The sequence below is a fragment of the Anabrus simplex genome, chromosome 3 (genome assembly GCF_040414725.1).
Source record: "Anabrus simplex isolate iqAnaSimp1 chromosome 3, ASM4041472v1, whole genome shotgun sequence".
Taxonomy (NCBI): domain Eukaryota; kingdom Metazoa; phylum Arthropoda; class Insecta; order Orthoptera; family Tettigoniidae; genus Anabrus; species Anabrus simplex.
The window spans coordinates 411294688-411316144 of record NC_090267.1 but is presented as its reverse complement, the minus strand read 5'-3'; positions in this window follow the sequence as shown (position 1 = coordinate 411316144).

The window sequence follows — 21457 nt, the reverse complement described above, 5'->3', positions numbered from 1 at the left end:
ATTTTGTTAGCCTTTTTTAATTATATGAATATTATTTACAGTATGTGATTGTTTATCAATTGAATAGCAATTTTTTGACAATGGAGAAAATGACGAAACTAGTAACTGCTGTTGATAATGTACGGCAGTGAATACACGAAGGATATTATAATTAGTAACGGTTTCAGGTCAAAATTTCCGATAATTTGCAACTTGTTCCCGTTTGTTTCAATTTATAATGAAATTCATACTCGAAGGTCAAGGAGGCACGTTTTCTCATGTGTCATCTAAACTAACTGAGGAGCAGATAGGAGTATTCCAGGATGCTGTGGATGCAATTAGCAATGATAGTGATACTTTTTCAGACATGTTTGATGATAGTTACATTGACAGAGACAATATACCACAAGAAATTGAGTCAAGTGAGGATGGAGATATAAATTATTGTAAGCTAGTGGCTGTTTTGAAACCTTCAAAAAGGAAGAAAATCGACAATATTGCTCAGGAGACTGCCAATGTAACTATTGAGCCAGCAATAAACAGTGGCTGCAATAAATGCTGTGAAAAGTACTCATTGTCGTAAAGCAAGAGCGGAACGAAAACAGAAGTCAAACACAGGACAAAATATATAGAAATGCTAAAGGTAAAGAACTTAAATCTAGAACCAAAACTCTCATAATTTGCCGTATGAAGTGCAAAGAAAAACTATATAAATGATTGATGAACAGCCCACGGTTGGGACATAAATATTTTAAAAAATATTGACTCTTGGAGAGTGAGACAAAAGAGTAAGCTATGTGGTCGTCCTCACTGAATCGAAACCACCAGCAACATTGGTATTATTATTTATTAATGAACAAAACAAGCTTCCAGCCCAGATACATGTTCACAAAGCAATAATCCTAATAATAAAAATAATAGTAATCATAAAAATACTGATGATGATGATAATAATAATATTAAACAAGAATCAACCTACAAAACAACTAATCTAGCCCTACCCTGACCTTGCATTCACCACATGACCGTCACAACAGATAGTTCTGCAAAAAAACCGCTAACATATCGTTACAACAGATTCAACTCCAGTCCTTGTATGCACAGTTGCTTACTTCGCAATCCTTGTTCCTAAACCTACTTATCCCGGATTTAAAGTTCACCTAATGACAACAATCGCATACTGACTTGCAATCTCGTAATCGGTAAGGCCTCTACTTTTCGCACATACCATATTATTTACTCAATTACTTCGCAATCTGAACGCCCACCGCAGTCACTCGGTCTTACTTCAACCTCGAGGCTCGAATTCTACATCCTTCACTATGTACACATCACCAGCACTTCATTTACTGCTGAAATTACCTAACAAACTCAAACCACTGGATACTATTATACAAGACCCCCATAAACATCATAAACACTTGTCCCCATTCCAAACACATACCCCCTTATTCCCTCCAAGCTATACTCACCACCATCGCCCTATGAATCTCCTTCCATTTTTCTCACACCTGCATTTTAACCGCACATAAGTAATTGTTCAATTCTCCTCCGTCTTCCCATTCCTTAATAATCCAACTTATAATACTCCGCTCGTCCCCTATTCCTAACATTTTCCGATGTTTGGTACCCAATAGACTATCTCTGATTTTACTTGTTTCTTCACAATTACCTAATAAGTGAAAATCGTTGTTCTCTGCCCCACAAAGTATACATACCGACTTATCTCTACCTTTTAACCATCCCTTATTTTTATGAATCCCCATTATCCACCACATCAAGCCTCTCCTGTTTAACCTCTCAACGTATCTAATATTTATCCCCGTTACTTCTTCTACTTCATTAGAAACACTAAGAGAACTTCTTACTCTACTTTCAGCCAATAATTTCTGCCTATACATATCTTTAATTCTCCTTGACAGCACCTTCATCCCTCTAGCTTCTATCTTCGTCCACACTTCTTCCCACATGTACCCCAAACCTATCATCTCCAAATATCCCTTAATTTTTTCTAGCCAGCCTCCCTTATACATGCTCTTCCATTGTTCATACGCGGCCTGTAATACCCACCCGCTTCCTGTCTTTTTAAATTCATCCAGTATCTATTCTTTTCACATTATCACATTCCAAATCCTCCCCACACATTAAATCCGCCCCTGCATTAGCTGTGCACATCGGTAGCCCCATCATTATCTTACCAAAATTACTAATAATTCGTCTTTATTCACCACTTTTCTCATCCAACCCCCATACTTCTGCACCATACAATACCCTATCGAAAATCACCGATCTTAACACTAACCTGAAGGTTTTATAACTGATACTCGGATATTTAGCTAGCAAGTTTTTGACTGAGGCTAGGGCTGCCAAACCTCTGCTTTTCGCCCTACTAATCTGATCGTTCCAAGTTCCTTTACTGTTAAAAATGACTCCTAAATATTCCAACTTCTTTACTTGTTCCAACCTTTCTCCCCTCAGGACCCATTTCCCGTCCTCCCTTCTTCCTTTAATTACCTGGGCTACTAGCATTTTAGATTTATTCCCATTAATTTTCAAGTCCCATTTCTTCGCGAAAAGCGACACTGCATTTAAAGCTCTCTGCATCCCCCTGAAGTTAGAGTCATCACTATCACATCATCAGCAAAAATCAATCCCTGTACCTCCAACCCATTAATTACCGGCACGGCCCAATTGCTAGTCCCACACCAGCAACATTACGGGAAAGGACCCAGTATCCCGCCAAGAAAAATTGCCGTATAGTTACTCATTTTTATCATTTTCGAGTAAAATGAGAACGGTTCTCTGTTTGCAGAGGATGTTTCGTGAATATCCTTGATGAAGGCAGAGGTTTATTATACTAATTAGTAGGTTAATGATGTGTCTGGAACTTTAAGTGACGACAACAAAGGAAAAACATCACCAGGTAACATAAAATATCCTGAGAAACTGAAAGATTTAAGAGGTCAAGTTTCCCCATTTGAAACCATACTACACAAGTTGACAAAGTAGTAGATTTTATCTACCTAGGGTGTAGATACTGGGGAATCAAAGTGTCTGAGTCCTCCCAACGATGCAGTAAATACGTGTTTAAGATCTCACGAAAACAGCCGAATAACATTCTACCCTCTTCCAACACTTTAATTGACAGCACACTGAACAAAGCAGGATAAAATTCGTTTGGTTTTTTGAAAGGTGGAAATGGCTCAACTGGCAAAATTTGAGTTTTTGTCGCATTGACTTTGAAATAGCGTCAAGCGAGAAAGCGTAGCGAGTTGTCTTCTCAAACAGCTATGTAGGGGGAATGGGAAGAATAATAGAAGCATTTATGAAATGACTAGCAAATGTACCCGTGCTTCGCTACGGTATTCTACATTGTATGCGGATATCGAAGTAAATTACTGTACATGCTGTGAATAAGATTTTTTAATTCCATGTCTTTTAGCGTAATCCGAGAAACAGCGTAGGAAGGTTCACATACGTTGATTCCAATGTAAAGTGTGAGTAGTGGAGTTGTGATGATAACGGCAGGTTCACTTGCTAACTGCCATTCACAATCGAGTTGGGAATTTTCATTATAATGGCAGGCTCCATTGCCTGCTACGCGGTCACCATCGATTTGGGGAGTTTTCGTAGCATTGGCAGGTGCCATTTCCTACTTCCAGACAGATAAGTTGAGGAATGTTTAATATAATGGCAGGCAACTTCCCTACTGACAGTCAAAATTGAGTTGTTCTGTTATCGTCATAATCACAAGCTCATTTTCCTAATGCCAGTCAGCTTACTGCCAGTCACACCGGGGTGGTTAATTTCCATCATAATAGCAGGCCACTATTGCTTAACGTCAGCAACATTTTAGATGGGTAAATATGTTTATAATAGCGGCCACCCTTGCCTACTGCAAAACACAGTCGGATAAAGGAGGTTTGAAAAAATTGCATGCTCCCTAGCCTTCTGCCAGTCAAATCGCGAAGGAATTTATTCAATACAATGGTACACAGGAGTTGGAGAAGTACCCCGTTCCTACTGCCAATCAAAGTCGATGTGAGGAGTACTGATTACAATAGCAGACGCCCTCCTGCTGATAGTCATCATCGATTTGTAAAGTATTAATTGCAATGGCACACACTTCCTTTCTAGATCACTACAAATCGACATCAATTAGTAAATCTGGATCAGCATAAGAAGGTATATGCATGTTTACCTCCATTTACAGATTAACTGCTGCTAAACGATACATCACATCGACAACCGAATAGTACAATAAGACGGCACATTTAGTGGTCTATTGTAAATGGCTGGTACTATGATATTTTCTCGTATCTCATTTACTTATTGGTAAGACTGAGTTAGAGACGTTGAAGAGGGTCAAATACGGGAAAGGTTTTTTCAAAGTGCATTTCTTTTCGGATACTTATATGACAACTACAAACGTAGTATTTGGCTCCCGTATAGCTATTGGGTGGGCCAATGGTCGTGTAGAATTTGATTATCCTATCTTTACCTTAAATGATTCAAGCCATCAATTATAATGTAAAAATTTCAAAATGTACATAAATCCAGAAATAAAGCAATTTTAATGTATAAGGGATAGGACCAAAGTTGAAGATCACACCAAATTGAACCGAGGTTCTTCTATCCCTTTTGTGATACGACTTACCGTTTAGCTACCAAATACCTCGAAACGAAGGTCTGCATCGTCATTAAAATTGCCTACATATTTTAATATTTTTCGGGGATAAATATGAAAAATGTAAACATCTCGTAATTTTTCCGTCGCTTATAGGCTAAAAGCTATAATTTTGCCAAATTTCAATTTCTTAGCTCATCTGGCAGATGGTGACGCCATCTTGATTTTGGGGAGGGGAGGGGGTTAAAAATTAGAACGTTCAGGAAAATTTTAAGCTCATGAAACGTATAGGTTATCGTTTTGGATAAACATATCCGACTGCGTTCTTATGCTGATTCCCAAATATGAGACTTCCAGCGAGAACCCCTCATGGTATTTTGAGAAGTTTCGATTTTCCTAGGGATCCTTAAGTCATCAGCTTCTCTGATACAAAGTTTTAAGCTTCTAAGATGTCTGGATGTGCCTCATTAATTCACGTCTATTTTCATTTTCATACCTTAATTTATATATTGTATGCATATATGTATGTATTCTGTCCGTTTAAGCCACGACTAGCATTTGGAGGCACGCGACCCTCTCAGGGGTGCTCAGTAAGGGATTGACATGTTCCACAAGAAAAATGGTGTGGATCAAGGAGATGGGCAGATATTAGTAAATAATGAACCATCGAAATTCAAATAAATGGTGGATGATTTATTCCAAAAATAATAATTCCTTCTCAGAATAATGATTATGTGAAATGATCGCTAAAATTTTTAATTTTATATCAACTCTTGCTGTACATCCAAAAATTAAAACAAATGGGATGGTACATGTTAATGAATTCTTGTTAATTCTGACAAAATTGTTTTGTCCATGTCACATTTTTTCGAATATTACTTTGAATGTTATCTGATTTTTCTAGAAAATGATGCTCGCACGCATGTCAATTCATGCCGGAAAATCTGGAACAATATTTTAAATACTGAAGTTATATGACTGAGCGAAGAGAAAAAAATAAAAATACAAAAAAAAAGTTTTAACAAATTACGTTTGTCGCTTAATTTCACTTTTTAATTTAATTACTTATCCAATTTAAATCGACTTTTCAATGATTATCTGCTCAGCGTAACATAATACACGTGATATTACGTGGCAAAGTAGGCAAGAAAATGAGAGAAAGAAAAAAATTAATTTAAATTAAATCCTTAACCATTTGTCATAATCCTGACACAGCGCCAAAATTCGGAACAACGATGGTTACACACATAAATCGATATTGCACAATAAAATTAAATCACACAACCTGTGTAATAACAACATAAAAATGCATGAAATGATCTCCCATTACCATCATCCACCAAGGAAAAACAATTGCAACCAACTACAGCTAAGAGTACCATTTACAAATATACACCTGTCCACACGTTGTCCATTCATCTCCTTGGGAATGACAGACTCCTGTAAATAATGATCCGCACCTGTAACTAATCCACCTGGTACAAACAATCTAGGTAATGATGACTGAAAAAATATCGCCAATATCTGTATCGAACTCATGACGTTATCAACATTTAGCATATATTGAGGAAGTGAATAATATTATACAACTTCGATTTAATATTATTGGTGATGACGCTCATCCAGTATGACAAATAACCATCTCATACACTCAATTTTATTTTGAAGGAAGACATGTGGTTTACCTCGTGGTTCAATATTTAATGAAGACGCTATCGCCTATAATTCTCTCACAAACAACAACTCGCACATACGTCAAATGACGATAAATTATTCCAAAATCTCCGTTCATCAATACACGCAACATCGCAAAATATATTAAATGTGCCTCTATCCATAGAGACGTGAAGAATCGCCTTCGAATAGCACATAAAATCACCATAATTCTTGCCATAATTCACCACATGGCACAATGTGAGAGGTAAACATAGCGAAAGTAACTCGCAACATCCGTTCAAAATATTACGGGAAAATTTTCATAAATGACATGAACCACATACAAATATAATAATAAGACACTATCCTTCATTAAAAAGTATGAAATTGGATTCAAAACAAACTATCCGTATCGTTAGCACAGCGTTAATATGTCAGATGAGCCTGTTGCCTCGTATAAAATATAGCAAACACTTTTGGGCAAAATATAAGAGAAATACATTTCGAAGAATGAAAATATCACGCGTACACAATCCTCAATATCATAGTAATCGAATAGAAATGTAAAATTCCTTAAAGGTTAGCAGATGGCTGATATTTAAATCAGATACATGTCCGATGACATAACTATTTGAAACCCGCATGGCCGATGATGTTGACACCCTGTCATCATGCACCTTAAAATCACGTAGTAAATGAAACTACAAATCCAACGTCGAATAATGCAAGAAAATAACATGGTAAAGATACTAAAAAGCTACTCAAACTACTGTATAATTAATAATCCCTTCAAGAAGAAAGTTAACTATATATTACAGCTACATAGAACAGATAATACCCAGTTTAAATGAAATGTCGACTTAACTTGGATGTCTTGATGACCATGGTGTTCTTCTAGGCAGGATTCATGGCATTAGGACGCCGTTGGCATCGGTTCTGGGTTTTAGTGCTGCATCATGATCCAAGCGATGTCTCCAAGGCACACGAACTTCACACTGCAGGCTTCCATTTCCTTGGCCGGTATCGAACTCGTATTACTCGCAGTACACTGAAACTTTCACAAAAATATTAGCACAAATGCATCGAACTCGTGGTTTCACAATTAGCAAAGGATGATACGTGCCTTCTTTTCTAACACTATTGACGTCTGTTAAGATGTTGAAATGATCTGTTAAAGCTGCGCTGAAATAACACTGCTCCCGTTGTAGAGCGAATAACAGCTGTGTCCAGGCCTGTAGGAGACCTTCTTATGTAGTAACTTCCCGAGCAATCACGCAGCCAGCAGAGAACAAGAGCGAAACAAACGTGAGAGAATGAATGGGAATATTCTAGTACCAGCTCGCCGCCTATGTTTCGAGCTTTGACGTCACACCTCATGATTCAATTGACGTCCTGAATTCCTCGGCGTTGTAATTGAGATGTCCGTTAATTTCTTGTTAAATAATTATATAATTAATTCCATAATTAACTTAATTTTCAATTATTACTATTCGTGCCTTCCTGAAGTGTGGTATCACGGTGTTTATGCATACTTGTTGGAGAGTGATTATTAGGATGTCGGATCTGACGTGATAATATGACGAAGGATTTTAAATGTAATACTTGTCGTGGGTGAAAAGTTCAGCTGTATTAAAATTTTCCCGTCTTCTCTTGTGGTAATAACATTGTCTTTCACTCCTCAGCAGGTTACACAAAAGATAAACAAAAAAATCATCCCTTTGCATTCCCCTGTCGACACGCCGCGCGAGACACCTGGGGGTACAGTCCGGTCTTATAAATTTCACGGCCGATCACAGTAGACCAAAAATGTCACAGTATACATGTATATGTGTATATGAATATATGTATATATATACAGGGTTATTCACCTAACATGTCACACGGAAATAACTTCTTTTTTTTTTGCTAGGGGCTTTACGTCGCACCGACACAGATAGGTCTTATGGCGACGATGGGATAGGAAAGGCCTAGGAGTTGGAAGGAAGCGGCCGTGGCCTTAATTAAGGTACAGCCCCAGCATTTGCCTGGTGTGAAAATGGGAAACCACGGAAAACCATCTTCAGGGCTGCCGATAGTGGGATTCGAACCTACTATCTCCCGGATGCAAGCTCACAGCCGCGCGCCTCTACGCGCACGGGAAATAACTTCTAAACCATTAAAGATATCAGCATTCTGTTTTCATATTCGTAAATGGGTCGCCGGGTCTTGTAAAATAACATGCTACTTATTCTGATGGGGTGATTGACAACCGAGATATTGATACTTACTCCATCATTTTGAATGGAGCGGCACAAATTTATACATCTGATTTCAAAGTTCATCTGTGTACAAGTTCAAATATGTAAGTATTTTCAAAATCGGACAGTTAGTTTTTGAGATATAAGTAAGAACAGCATGTTTTGCATGCCGCATCGGACGGCGTGCAGTCTGGCAAGGACATATTGAGGCGCAAGCAGTTTCCTGGGAGTAAGTTCAGCCACAGAATGGATACCAGGTATGCAAGCACCTCGTACACATGTGATGGGTTTGCAAAGTGTGTATGACAGGCGAACACATGGCAGGACAGAAATGGTTGATGTGTTTAAAAGAAAAAAATAAGTACTTTGCCTTGAAAGGAACATAACGAAAGCTATAATTGTCGCTGGCTTTAGTGTACAGTTCATACTACTGTACTCTGTGAGTTGAGAAATAAACATAACACAAAACACCGGAAGATCTTCTTCTAGAAAAGCAAATGTTCAGAGCTGATCGTGGTGAGTTGGCAGCAACACTATTATTTATGTTTTATTTTACACGTATTAATCTCCGCAGAGCTCCAGCGCGAATGTAGTAGCGTGCATTCGGGAGAGCGTAGGTTCGAGTCCTGCCTCGCCCAACCTGAAAGTGATTTTCATGGAGTCCCATGTTCAACACCAGGCAGATGTCCGGCTCCATGGCTAAAAGGTTAGCGTGCTGGCCTTTGGTCACAGGGGTCCTGGGTTCGATTCCCGGCAGGGTCGGGAATTTTAACCTTAATTGGTTAATTTCGCTGGCACAGGGGCTGGGTGTATGTGTCGTCTTCATCATCATTTCATCCTCATCACGACGCGCAGGTCACCTACAGGTGTCAAATCAAAAGACCTGCATCTGGCGAGCCGAACATGTCCTCGGACACTCGCGGCACTAAAAGCCATACGCCATTTCATTTTTACCAGGCAAATACCGGATAGGTACCTTTGTGATAGGCCACGGCAGACTTCCTTTCCAAATCCTTCCCATTCCCATCCGCGAGAAAAACGCTAAACTGAGCGCGAACTATTACATGTCAAAACAAAACAATACAACTTTAATCTCCCTTCCCCGTTGTGTGTTCGCCAGTCATACAATAACGTTGCACACCCAGGGTATGCTACGGTACATCACATTATGTTTACAGTACATGCCTGGTATCCGTTCTGTGGTTGGAATCAAGGCCAGGAAGCAGCTTGCGCCTCAATATCGATGGCTTTTTTTAAAAACCTCGTAAGTCAGAATACTCTCCCTATCCATTATATTCCTTAAGACTGGTCACGCCTTCCAGTCCCATATTTATATGCAGTCCAAAAGAATAATTTTTGTTATGGTCATTTTCCTCTGCCAATTTGTAAAGGAAAATGAACCTTAAATACATTGTACTGTATGAGTGTGTAAATTTGCCTTGCAATCAACATCCCTACAATTTCGTACGTTAAGGTCCATTTTCCTTTAGACATTAGCAAAGGAAAATGAACACAGCGAAAATTATTCTGATGGACTGCATACAAATATATGACTGGGGGGCGTGTCCAGTCTTAAGGGATATAATAGGTAGGAAGAACATTTGGACATACGAGGTTTTATCAGAAAGCCATCGATATGTCCTTGCCCGACTTCACGCCGTCTGATGTGGCATGCAAATCCGCGCATGATGCTTTTACTTATATCTCAAAAACTAATTGTTCGATTTTGAAAATACTTACATATTTGAACTTGTACGCAGATGAACTTTTAAATCAGCTGTATAAATTTGTGCCGTTCCATTTAAAATTATGGAGTAAGTATCAATATCTAGGTTGTTAATCACCCCATGAGAATAGTAGCACGTTATTTTACAAGACCCTGGGTACCATTTACGAATATGAAAACAGAATGCCTATATCTTTAATAGTTTAGAAGTGGAACTTCATGGGGTGCTTCAGCGGACACATTACGACGTACTGCGCTTGGCCTCGTGTATTCTGCAGCTGAATACTGCTCTTCAGTATGGCTTAACAGTTGCCACGTGAAGAAAGTCGATGTACAACTTAACACCACCATGCGTATCATCTCTGGTACTCTGAAGCCTACTGCAACGCACTGGCTGCCAGTCCTGTCCCACATTGCTCCACCAAGCCTGCGACGTTCAAGAGCCCTTGTTCAAGAATATAATAAGATCATGTCCAATCCAACTCTACCTATCCATAGAGATGTTGCAGATCTCTGGAGACAAAGGCTGAAATCCCGTAAGCCACCGATGAAAACAGCTAAGAATCTAATGGATGCTGGTTTCAATTTAAAAGTGGAATGGAAAGAGCAATGGATTCGTACAGCTCCGGAGTGGCCAAGCCTCTTTAATCCAAACCACGCCCCAGCTGGTTTCAGCTTGCCAAGAAGAACGTGGGCATCACTAAACAGGTTCCGCACAAATTGTGGAAGATCTGCATTCTCCCTTCACCAGTGGGGCTTCAGGGACTCTCCAGCGTGTGATTGTGGTGCTTTAGTCCAGACCATGCATCATATAATGGACGAATGCCCTCTGCGTGCTTATGGTGGAGACCGAAAAGACTTTGCTGATGTCTCAGTATCCGTAGTGCAGTGGATAAACAATTTAGATATTCATGTGTAATTGTTCCCTACTTACCTTGTATTCTTTGCAGGTTTTTCTTTTGTATAATTATATACTTGTCCATTCTGTAAATTCCATACGCTTAATAATAATAATAATAGTTTAGAAGTTATTTCTGTGTAACATGTTCGGTGAATAACCCTGTATATACATATATGTATATGCAGTACAGTATATATAGATCGTTCCAAACCGATTTCTATTTATTAATATAGATTATAATTCACCCCGTTCCCTAGTGGTTCTAGGGGTCTCTTGCACCCACAATATTTTTAACAAACAGGAAATATTTGTACGCCCCCACCCCAAAGGGGAGTGTCACCATTCATCTCAGCAACCCAGAAAATTATGGATTCGGCACTATTTTCGATTATTTTTCTATATCACTCACCCGTCGCCCCCACCCCAAAGGGGGCTGAAATTGGACTTAAAAATTCCGGAGTATCGCGATTCATCTCAGTGACCTCGAAATTTATGGATTCGACACTATTTTTTAATATTTTATATATCACTCCCCACCCCAGAAGGGGCTGAAGTTGGACTTTAAAAAATTCTGAGTGTTACTATTCATCTCAGCGACCCCGCAATCAATGGACTCGACACTGTTTTTGATTATTTTTATATATCACTCCCCCCTCACCACCCATCCCGAAGGGGACTGAACTTGGATTTTAAAAATATCGGGAGTGTCACTTCACAGCAAACCCGTAAACTATGTATTCGGAACTATTTTCAAATTAATTTTAAATATGATACCCCTGACCCCCACCCCTAAGGGGGCTAGGGATTGCTTACCCCCACAGTGCTCGTCTCCAGATAGTAAATTGTACGTGTACCAAGTTACCTTGATTTTGCTCTAGTGGTTTAGAAGGTGATGTGTCATTTACATACATTCATTTATACATTTGTATTTAGATTTACGTTTACATGTGTAACCTATTTAACATCACCCTCTTTCAATAATTTTATTGAGAGCAGACTGATTGAAGTCCTTTGCTGCATCGAAAATTGTGCTGGTATGGAAAGAATAGCGGTAGGTTGGCAACACAACTATAGGTTTATTCATTGAGTTTAAAATAACGTCTATTGGGCAAGATTGCTGCGTGGGTAACTATGGGTAGCTCCAGTGCATGTGACAAACAGCTCTTGTGTTACGAAGAGATAATATTACACGTGTGCTGTGATCGTTTCAATAACTGTAATGCAATCAGTGGTATCGAAGAAGCCTATGCAAACTTCAATTGCACCATTCTTTTCACAATAAAGCACCAAGACAGAAAACACAGGATACAAGGCATCCAGAAAAAGACAACGACATTGTAAGTACACTACCAACATGTTCTAGCTGTAGGTCTTACCTAAATTCAGTTGGTTCCATGGAATCCACGAGTTTTTCTTCAATTCCATCTCTGCTTGTGAGGTACGAATTTTGCAATATTGTGCAGAAAAACAATCTAAATGATAGTGATAGGTTTGAAATTATAAACAATATATGGGTGCCAGAAAAAACATCAGTTTCTAGACTCAAAACATTTCCAAGCAAATGGCTGAATATATTTCAGCATAAGTTTTTATCAAGATGGAAATTGCTTGCTTATTCCGCTGACGAAGATAGCGCTTATTGCAAATACGGTGTAGCTCTTCCAAAGTCAGGCGCTGGAATGAATTCACAGCTTCTGGGTTCCTTGTGCACAAACAAATGTATACGTTGGAAAAATCAGTGGAATGCATTGGCAAACATTCAGCTCATCAGAATCATATGAATTGTGCTTAACCTTCCAGCGGGCGCGGGGGGGTGGGGAATTTGGCCGCCTTTTGGAGAAAATCACGAGATTGTGCCCTTCATGGACAACTAGCCAGGTGGGACCGCCGGCTATTCTTTAATTACTCATCTTGACGCGAGACAGCGCTTTCGTTCTTTTTCCACTCAGCGCCGATCTGCCGCTGTTCAGTAGCTAAGTGGTGCGTGCCATTGTCGTTCGAGTGAGGCGGCCAGTTTGCCGCCACGCACCCGATTGTTTTCGTATTCTCTCATACTCGAATAAAACATGTAAGTAACTATATTTCGCTTGCGTGTGCGCGTGTGTGAGAGAGGAACGTTTTCTCTTGTGCATAAATGTTCAAATATATTTATATTTTGATGTTTGCTTAGTTTTCTGTGTCATTCCCTCCTTTCTCCTATTGTTTTTCATCAATAATATTGACGTAATTGTGTCTTATTACGCGATTCAGGGCACGATGCAATGATCCTGATACTATTCTACGAATTCTTGATGAATTGGCAGAAGAAGAAGAAGAAGAAACGAATGAAGAAGATGTTTGGGACGATCCTAATGATATTGAGTTCGAACCCGAAATTATCGAAACGGACGGTCGCATCAGTGACCATGAAGTTGAGATGGACAGGGCTGATGATGTAAGCGATGACGACCGTGATTACAGCACTCTACGTTTCTTCATTGGGAAGGATGGTGAGACATTACGGGTAAATAATCCCATGGGAAGGAGTACAAAAACAAAGGCGAAGAACTTAATAAAAACTTTTCTTGGTCCTAAAGGATAAGCTCGCCAGTGTAAAACTGAACTAGAATGATTACTCACCAAAATAATTTCAAATATGTTCGATGAAGTTGTTAGACACACAAATACGTTTATTGACAGGGTAAAAGTGCACCATCCAGAAGGTCGAGAAGGAGATTTTAGAGAAACAACAAGATCGGAAATTTTAGCTCTTTTAGTGCCTTGTTCTTGATAGCCGTGAAGAGAATAAACCGCACAAACTTATCGGAATTGTTTATTACCAACGGAACCGGAATGATAATACTGCGGGCTAACTTCTGTGAACGTCGCTTTCGATTACTGTTGAGAAGTCTTCGATTTGATGACGTTAATACTAGGACTGAACGTACGGATAATGGCAAACAGGCCGCTATTCGGGAATTTCTCAATCACTTCGTTGCAAACTGTCATAGTTCCTATTGTCTTGGTGAGTTTGTAACTATAGACGAAATGTTAGTTGCATTTCGTGGCCGCTGTAGTTTTATACAGTATATGGCCCAAAAGCCCCACAAATATGGCCTCAATGTTTATACGATGTGCGATTCCCGAACTTTCTATACTTACAATTTGGAGGTATACTGTCGGACGCAGAAACCAGGGCGTTATGAAGTTTCAAATAAGCCTTTTGATGTGATAAGGAGGTTTGAGCGAGCCAATAAAAATACCAACCGAAATGTGACCACTGATAATTATTTCAGTAGCTACCCCTTGGCCGAATACCTACTGAAACAAGGACTGACTTTTGCAGGCACCCTGAAGAAGAACGAACGAGGAGTTCCGCCCGACTTTGTGACTGAAAATAGACGTCTAGTTCCCGTAACATACCAGTTTGGATGCCAATGCGATAAAAGCCTTGTACCAGTGGTTACAAAAAAGAAGAAAGTTATGTTAGTTCTAAAAACGACTCATAATGATGCTGAAATTGATCAGGAATCTGGGAAACCATTCCACATCATGGATTACAATGCCGCCAAACGAGGGATGGATACAGTGGACTTGATGACGTCACGGTGCTCGACTTCCAGACAAACACAAAGGTGGCCGATGGTACTGTTTCATCGCTTCCTCGATATTGCTGGAATAAAGTCATGCATAATATATAAAGCAAACAACGCAGAAAAGAAACGCTTCTAGGAGAGAATATACTTTCAAATTGGCGATGGCACTCATGGAGGAAAACTTGAAACACCATGCAACGATTTGGTCACTTCCAAAGGATTTGCACGTTTTCTTGGAACAGTACAGGGATAGTGCACCGATTGGAGGTTCGGGAAGTGTTTCAAGAACACGATGTATTTGTTATCGTTGCGGGTCCAAAAAGAAAAACCGTACTCGTCTACAGTGCCACAAATGTGAAAGATCCGTGTCCAAAAAGCATTCATAACAAGAATTTTCCTGTGATGCTTGCCTCAACAACTTGGAAGAGGAAGATCTGGCGTAGTTGATTTCAAGGAAAGTTATTGTACTACATGACTTGAGTTCATTTCATCCTTGCCGCCATTTCAATTTATTTGTTTCATTGAAGAATTGCCTTTTGCTTCTTAAAACAAGCATGAATTTCCTAAATGTAGACAATATTTAGCCATTTAAAAAGTTTTACAGGTATGTAACGTTACTATGTCTGACAAGACTGAATTCAGTGCTCAGGAATTTCATTTTCTATATAATGTTTACCTCAGGAGTAGCATGAAAAGGGCTTGATTTCTAATTCTCCAAATATATTTGCTCATTTTCATTTTCTACAGTTATTAAATGCTATATTGTGTCTCAGACGACTGAATTATTTGTTTAATTTATTATTCATGCCACTGTCTTGCCGCCGCGCGCCCGCCTGGAAGATCGAGGTATGCGCGTCCGCTGGAAGGTTGACATGTAGACTTCTTTTTGTTTATGAAAGCGAGCCCTACAAAAGCTGTTGAAGACAAGCTAGATTCTGAAAAACTAAAAAAGTAGCCAAAAAAAGAAAAACTAATACCCACAATTGAAACTGATTTTATAAGGAAGACAAGAATTAGCTTAAGGGTAATAGCACGATAATTTGTGCAGAACGTTCAGATTTCAATGAGAGAAACTTTCGTGCATTACTAAGGTACCATGTTAATATAGACACAGAATTAAAAGCAACGTTAGAAGGTAGTGGTAAAAGGGATAAGTATACAAGTCCCACAGTACAAAAATTATTGAATCTTGTGGCACAGGGATTCTTACAAAATGTGTTGAAAGACTGAATAAAATAATATATCTTTCTGTATTACTGGATGAAACCTCAGATATCAGTAGGATTTAGCAGACATCTCTTTATGTACCTTATGTTGTTTTTCAATTTCCAGTTCCTACACTTAGAGAGGACATTCCCAATACCAGCAATATTACGTGTAGTTCCTGCAAAATGTCGCTCAAGGAGAACGAAAATTGTGTAGTGTGTGACGGAAAGTGTGTCGAAACGTTTCCTTTAAACTGTGCTCGAGTTTCAAATGCTGTTCTTAAGGCAATGCTGGCAAATTCGGGGGAAATTTTGTGGCATTGTAAACATTGCTAACTAACCTTATTCTGATAAATATCATTCATACTCTTTCCAGCAGAATAAAGTCAAAGCGGACAATACAAGCCTCAGTAAAGTTGTAAAAACATGCAGAAAATCCTGAAAGACGTCTACAGTTCACTAGAGTTTCAGTCAAGAGAATTTTATGAACTGCTTCAGCAAAACAGTGAACTTAAAAAGTGCATACACCACCAAACGAGCGAAGTGAACAAAAGCAAGGCAGAAAATAATCATTTGAAGGAGCAAATCAATGATCTTGAGCAATATTCTAAATATTATAATATGGAAATCGCCGGCATACCCGTTTCTAAGGACGAGAATATGTATGATATAGTGACTCAAGTTGCAGATGCAGTTGGAGTGGAAATTCAAACTGACCAGGGTATTGAGTATTGCCACAGATTCCCAGCGGTTTAAGGACGGAAGGAAGAAGACTCCTCTCATAATTGCGAAATTCTGTTCGCGTAAAACAAATAACATGATCATGGACAAGAAAGAAGGCATACGAAACGTCTCTATGCAGATATTAATGTCAGTGGGAACACAACAGTATATTTAAATTAACATCTAACAAAACAGAGCCAAAGTCTATATTGGCTTAACCAGACATACGAAACACTCCGCGAACTACAAATTCGCTTGGACCAAGAACGGGAAGATTTCATGAGGAGAAAAGAGGAGCCCCATACTACAAATCAAAACTAAATCCGACCTACCAGCAGCTCCTACGAAGCAGGGAGACTGAAGGTACAAGTTAGGGTATGTACATCTCAGCCAAGTGATTCATAAAATATAATTATATTGAAGTTCTCTCTCGAAGTGTGTACCAAGCAATTACAAATAGAAATTCTAGACAATAGGCTATGCATAAGAAACTAGATCATGAGTTAGGTCTTACTTCATAAGATAAAAGCAGTACAGGCACTGTAAACACCGCTCAAAAGTTGAACAAACTAATCAACTATACTGCAGGAATGATAATTATGCACCTGAACACAAGTGGCATGATAACAAATTTGAAAGCATTTTAGTTATGTTAAATCAACTGGACCATAAACGAGACATTATAACACTATCTGAAACACAACTCGTTAGGAATATACCTGCTCTATTTTAGGATATAATGAATACTTCATACCCATATAAAATTCTACACATGACAGCTTAAAGGTATACACATATGTAACCCTCACGCAAAATGAAGCAATATCTGCAGTGAAAAACCTGAAGGCTGCAAATTGTAGCTTACTCAACCTAAAATACACTGACTGACAGTGACAATGCAACACCAAGGAGGAGTGGTTCGAAAGGGATGAAAGTTGGGGAAAAAACAGAGACGGCACGGATGAATAATTGATGTTTATTTCAAACCGATATGCAGGTTACACAATGCGCACGGCATCGACTCAGTAGGATGTAGGACCACCGCGAGCGGCGATGCACGCAGAAACACGTCGAGGTACAGAGTCAATAAGAGTGCGGATGGTGTCCTGAGGGATGGTTCTCCATTCTCTGTGAACCATTTGCCACAGTTGGTCGTCCGTACGAGGCTGGGGCAGAGTTTGCAAACGGCGTCCAATGAGATCCCACACGTGTTCGATTGGTGAGAGATCCGGAGAGTACGCTGGCCACAGAAGCATCTGTACACCTCGTAGAGCCTGTTGGGAGATGCGAGCAGTGTGTGGGCGGGCATTATCCTGCTGAAACAGAGCATTGGGCAGCCCCTGAAGGTACGGGAGTGCCACCGGCCGAAGCACATGCTGCACGTAGCGGTGGGCATTTAACGTGCCTTGAATACGCACTAGAGGTGACGTGGAATCATACGCAATAGCGCCCCAAACCATGATGCCGCGTTGTCTAGCGGTAGGGCGCTCCACAGTTACTGCCGGATTTGATCTTTCTCCACGCCGACGCCACACTCGTCTGCGGTGACTATCACTGACAGAACAGAAGCGTGACTCATCGGAGAACACGACGTTCCGCCATTCCCTCATCCAAGTCGCTCTAGCCCGGCACCATGCCAGGCGTGCACGTCCATGCTGTGGAGTCAATGGTAGTCTTCTGAGCGGAGCGGACGCCGGGAGTGCAGGCCTCCATCAACCAATCGACGGGAAATTGTTCTGGTCGATATTGGAACAGCCAGGGTGTCTTGCACATGCTGAAGAATGGCGGTTGACGTGGCGTGCGGGGCTGCCACCGCTTGGCGGCGGATGCGCCGATCCTCGCGTGCTGACGTCACTCGGGCTGCGCCTGGACCCCTCGCACGTGCCACATGTCCCTGCGCCAACCATCTTCGCCACAGGCGCTGCACCGTGGACACATCCCTATGGGTATCGGCTGCGATTTGACGAAGCGACCAACCTGCCCTTCTCAGCCCGATCACCATACCCCTCGTAAAGTCGTCTGTCTGCTGAAAATGCCTCCGTTGACGGCGGCCTGGCATTCTTAGCTATACACGTGTCCTGTGGCACACGACAACACGTTCTACAATGACTGTCGGCTGAGAAATCACGGTACGAAGTGGGCCATTCGCCAACGCCGTGTTTCATTTATCGTTCGTTACGTGCGCAGCACAGCGGCGCATTTCACATCATGAGCATACCTCAGTGACGTCAGTCTACCCTGCAATTGGCATAAAGTTCTGACCACTCCTTCTTGGTGTTGCATTTGCTCTGTCAGTCAGTGTATAATAAAGAAAATTACTTGATACTTGCTATGTACAGATCACCCTCCACAAGCCTAAAGGTATTCATAGAAGAACTAGGATCTACCGGTACACTTCAGCAGCTACCTGCAGCCACGCATTATATAATAATAGGAGATAATAACATTGACATTTTAAACCCAACTTGTCAGTATGCTAAAAAAAATTAAAAATGAGTACATAAACACCCTACGTGCTAATGGTTTCACTTCATAAAGCAATTTTGCAACCACAATATCCCCAAAATCTAGAAATTTATAGATCACATGCATGTTAAATCTCATTGAAATAACAATTTTGACTCATATGTTCTACAGACCAGTATCACAGATCGCAGACCTATTTTTCTCATACAAAAACAATCCCAGAAGTATTATATACCACGTATTAAAGGAAAACATTGAATAATGCTAGAATAAATTAGGAAGCTTTAAATAAAACATTAGAAAAGGAAAATTAGGAATCTGTCCTGAAAGAACGTGATGTCCACAAAGCATCCGGTAGTTTTATTGGGCTATTAAGTCAATATAAACTATCTCTGAACACTTTACTAACATAAGACATGTAAGATCAAAATTCGGAAAGATAACACCATGGATCACAAGTTGAATCGTAACTTTCCTTAGAATAAGGGACAAATTACACCAGACTATTGTAAAACAAAAGCTGAGGTCCTCAAATAATGACGAGATCATAAACATTATTAAGAAACATAAAACATACCGAAACTGGATAAGCAGGCTCATTAAAGTAACAAAAGAGAAGTACTATTCTAATAAAATTAATTCAATCTTCAACAATTCTTAAATTCTATAGAAAAATTTAAATGATATCACATGTAGGAAGGATAACAGAAATTCATGTATAGATAGCATAAATCTTTAAGACTCACAAGAAACAACCCAACCAACTACCATTACAGACAAATTTATGGATTATTTCAGTGGTATAGGTTTAGAACATATTAATCAATCACCAATGAAAAGACAATTTCCAGACCCATTCAAAATTTCTATCATAGTTAAAAAATTATCTCCCGTTTCTCTCACAACACACCTTTCAAAATTATTATAGAAATGCCTTAAAAGCAGATTACTTAATTACCTGAATAAGTACAACATACTGTCGACAAATCAGTTTGGTTTTAGACCAAAAATTAATGCTTAACTGATTATTTGTTTAAAAGCATTGACAGCTCCAAAAGGACTATTTCTATATTTTTGGATTTAACAAAGGCATATGATACCGTAGACCACAATATACTCCTTAGAAAACGTGAAAAGCTAGGCATTCGTGGAATTCCTCAGAATGTTATTAAAAACTTTCTTTCTAACAGAATAAAAAAGGTAAGTGTACCGGTTGGTACACCCCGACCCCGCAATTTAAGTATTGCGCCAGTTAAAACCTCCTCTACAGGAGAAAGCCTGAACTTTAACAAACTGTATTAACTCAACGGTTTCTCGGAAGATGTCACTATTGTAAATTTGGTAATTTTGAAGATATCTGAACTGTGTCTATTTCGATTTGTGTTTGTTTATTCCGTATCAAGAAGTGTGGACATTCTCTTCTAGATATCTCTACAGAGAAAAGACTACGATTACGCACTCTGGTGCGAAGGAATGAACTTTCTTGAAGAAATTTCGAATTCATAAGTTTTGTTTTTACTATATTTTGTTCTGTGGTTTGTGGGTTGGCAATACAAATCCTTTCTTTCCGCCTGTTTTGAATTTAGCCAATCCCAAATTTTTTTAAGTTATTTCCAACCAATCATGTATGTCTTCTCCGACATTGATATGTTGCTCTAAGCTATCCAATAAAGGTGAGGGGGTGTGTCTAATCATTCTTGAAAGGTCTCGAATGAACCGCGAGGGTATATAAACTGCTGATTTTCTTGTCTCGGTGCCACTTCAGTAACATCTCTCTTAGCGTGTGAATATGTAGCAGGGGGCAGGAAGCGCCTCTTTCTTCAAGCAGCAGTTCGTCTACAAGGTAATGGCCTGTTAACATCTTCAGTTCTTGCTAGCTCAGCAGTTTAACTCTCGGGGAAGGTTCGAAACCTTTAGTATGTAACCTACCTTTTAAAATGTAAATTCACTTCTGTCTATGTAAAACATATAAATTTCTTTTGCTGTAAAGCGGGGATAGAGAGCGCTTTACCCTCTCGAACTCCCCTTCATTTGGAAATTGAGGTGACTACGTTCTCATAACCGTTTTTTTCTCTTCCTTAAAATATTAACTTTTTCTCATACGTGTCACCTCCCTAGCTTGGGATTAGCCCCTGTATGATCGGCCTAGTGCCTCTTAGGTTTCAATAACTTTGTGTAGGAGTGCATGCTTTCGCCTCCTTTCAATTTGGTATTTTGGGGCATTTAATTAACCCAGTGTTTTGTTTTCTTCATGTGAAGAAGAACAAGATACCCCTGTTTCACTGTATGTGTGCCTTGAGGACAGTTTATTTTTTGCTAGTTGCTTTACGTCGCACGACACAGATAGGTCTTATGGCGACGA